This window comes from Procambarus clarkii, unplaced genomic scaffold (genome assembly GCF_040958095.1).
Source record: "Procambarus clarkii isolate CNS0578487 unplaced genomic scaffold, FALCON_Pclarkii_2.0 HiC_scaffold_1118, whole genome shotgun sequence".
In the NCBI taxonomy this organism is placed as follows: Eukaryota; Metazoa; Arthropoda; class Malacostraca; order Decapoda; family Cambaridae; genus Procambarus; species Procambarus clarkii.
Window position 1 is genome coordinate 46,610 of NW_027190149.1, and position 3,599 is coordinate 50,208.

Consider the following 3,599-nt stretch of genomic DNA (forward strand, 5'->3'; position numbering starts at 1 on the left):
TCTGAGAAGACCGTTAGTATTGGCTGGCTGGCAGGCAGGCAGGCATTTGAGGGTTATTATTTCGCCTGTTGATTGGGGGGAGGGTTGATGTGTTAGGGGGTTTTCGGTTAGGTGTGGTGATTGGTGGTGATTGGTGGTGGTGGTGGTGATTGGTGGTGATTGGTGGTGAGTAGTGGTGGTGGTGGTGGTGGTAGTAGGTGGGAGGGGGAGGGGGGGGGGGGGGGGGGGGGGGGGGGGAAGGGGACTGATGGTCTGTGGATTCCTTCTCCGTACCCCTTACATATAAGCAAAAACATGCCTTCCTGTGGGTATAGAAACATTAACACAAATTATATCAGTAACTGATATTGTAGCCTTTTAAACAGAAAAGATTTGTACATACAAATACTTTTAAATTATCATTTATTTGTGGAAATGGCATTTACGTCATTAAATTGATACCTCAGCATCAAGCTTGTGTCCTGCAGCTGTGGTCCAGTGGTAAAGTGTATATAAGTGATGCGTATTCTTGGAGTTGCGAGTTCAAACCCGGATTAAGCTATATATATATATATATATATATATATATATATATATATATATATATATATATATATATATATATATATATATATATATATATATATATATATATATATATATATATATATATATATATATATATATATATATATATATATATATATATATATATATATATATATATTATATATATATATATATATATATATATATATATATATATATACACAACATGTTTTGTTTTGGTTGTTTGTTTTTGTATAAAGCCTCACACACTATATTAAGCGAGTTTGTTTTAAACATGACATACATATTAATTCATTTTACCAGGCCTTATTCCACACAACTCCGTGAATTTCCCGTGGAGCCAGCCATTCAAACAAAAACAAACGAAACAAAACAAAACAAAACAAAAAAATTATTGCCAACAGCATTTGGTGTTCCCAGGCGGTCACCCATCCAAGTACTAACCAAACCCAACGTTGCTTAACTTCGCTGATCGGACGAGAAGCGGTGTTCTCAACGTGGTATGGCCGTTGGCATGAGACTGCCTACACATTGTGGCTAATAACCAACTCTTTTTAGTCATCACGGCAGGATACGGACCTTCTTGTGGTGTCTTAATGGTAATTGTATCCTAACATATTTTTGTCTCCTTGGCATGGATATTTAACATCGTTTATTCAGTCTTGGGTTTATGTTCTTTCGCCATTTACAGACATTTTACATCTACCTACTTCCTCAGCCTGCCCTGCCAATTTCTAATGAATTTGTGGATTTTCTTTTGTAATACATACATGTGTGTGCTCATCTGCTCTTCAGTTTTTATGATATTTGTCTCATCTGTCCTGCTTTATGATACTTTTACAAAGAACATGAACAAATGCTTCTATTTTAGAGAAGATATGGGATCCAGGTTTCGGAGCCGTAAAACCAACCGTTGTGATTGGTGGACGAGTTGCCAGGTTGCAGCTTCTGTACCGTGCCGGCACATAAATAGGTTCGGCTCAAGCGGCGGCAGCATCATTCCCCCGTGACTGTCTGAGCGTCTCTCATCACCTTGGTTATCTCATCATCATCATGGTAGAAGCAAAGCCTACCAAGAAGGCTGCTGCTGTGGTGGCCACCACCAGGAAACCTCGCGTCCAGGTTGCTCACCCGAAAACTAGTCAAATGGTTCTAGCCGCGGTCGCAGCACTCAAAGACCGTAAGGGCTCGTCTCTACAAGCAATCAAGAAGTACGTTGTTGCCAACAACAAAGTCGAGGCTGCCAAGATCGCCATTTACATCCGAAGATTTCTCAAGAAAGCAGTGGCTGACGGCATTCTTGTTCAGACCAAGGGAAGTGGAGCTAGTGGATCATTCAAGCTGGCCGTAGCAGAGAAGAGGGCCGTTCTAACTCCCAAGAAAGCCACCACAACCAAGAAACCATCTACAGCAGCAAAGAAGGCCGTGGTAACTCCCAAGAAAGCCGCCACAAGCAACAAACCACCTACAGCCTTGAAAAAGAAGCAGCAGCAGCAGCTTGTTGTTGGGAACAAAAAGCCCAAAATAAAGAGAGCTTCAAAATCTCCCAAACCACCCAAGGCAAAGAAAGCTGTCAAGAAAACAACAAAGGCAAAATAAACGACGACATGCAAGCAGCATGAATACACATGACAATAAACATCCAGGCCTCCCCCCTCAGTGGAGGGGCCTCATATGATTCCAAAAAGAGTTTAGTTTTGTAGACAAATAAATCATTACTTTTGGGGTAGATTTACTCTGTATATTATATATATATATATATATATATATATATATTATATATATATATTATATATATATATATATATATATATATATATATATATATATATATATATATTTATATATACACATGGGTGAGGTGATATGGTACCAAAGTTTTGGGTAAGGTGATTGACATTTACACAAGATAAAACACGAACCAATGGGAATAAAAACATAAGAATGGAAGTAACTGCAGAAGGCCTATTGGCCCATAACACAAGCACTTCCTCTTGATGCTTCTATATTGGTTCGGAGTCTTGAAGCTATATATATATATATATATATATATATATATATATATATATTATATATATATATATAATATATATATATATATATATATATATATATATGCACACAAAACTAAATAGTCTTGTTAGACAAATTGCCCCTATTAGAGGCAAGTTGACTAACAAGCCGAATGACTGCAATTGTTTTGAATTTGAGTTAAATCTAACATAGAAATGTAATCAAACCTAACCTAACCTATGCTAACCCAAGCTAAGCTAACCTAACCTAACCTAAGCTAACCCAAGCTAAGCTAAGCTAACCTAACCTAAGCTAAGCTAACCTAACCTAACCTAACCTAACCTAACCTAACCTAACCTAACCTAACCTAACCCAGCAATTCATGATCTTAATATAATACTGTTAATTGGATAAACCAATTTGGAAAGAAATGTTCGAAAATAACAAAATTAACTGTGCTTGTTAGGAAAATTGGGCCTTGCATACTTGTCCCAATAGTGTGGTTCTCGCTTTTAGGTACGACATAAACGTATACCTAAGTTGAGAGAGAAAAAGATTCGCACTCAAACATGCATATCGATTGCCAGTCCTGAATTCTGGGTAGATATTCGTGTCCTCCCTTTTCATTTACCATCATTTGGATACTATCAAAACAGCTCTGAGAAGGATAAAATGAATAAAACGGGTAGCTCACTCATGTAAAAAGGAAGAGTTGGGAAAGATCTCTCTCTCTCTCTCTCTCCCCCTCACCCCCCCCCCCCCCCCCCCCCAATGATCCTGCTCTGCTAGTATATAACGTAACAAACCTTCCCTCCCCCCCCCCCCCTCCCTCCCCAATCAGAGTCCCTTTAAGCATGCGAGGATAAAAAATAGATTTCATAAGACCCAATGTGCTAGCTGATATCAAAACAATTTATGTTATCGTCTATTAAGCCCTTCAGTAAAAAAGTATAGGGACCTAATTAGGTCCCGTTTTGAGGTGGTGGTGGGTGGAATCGATGGATTAGCCAAGCTCTTATCCGCCGAATCCGTAGAGG

General features: G+C 38.6%; 1 non-coding gene across 1 annotated transcript; it reads right to left on the reverse strand.

Annotated features, from left to right (window-relative positions):
- Positions 1-944: 944 nt before the first annotated feature.
- Positions 945-1,063, reverse strand: LOC138362039 (5S ribosomal RNA). Its single transcript, XR_011227374.1, has one exon. It is a non-coding gene; the product is annotated as a 5S ribosomal RNA (ribosomal RNA).
- Between the last annotated feature and the right edge of the window lie 2,536 nt (positions 1,064-3,599).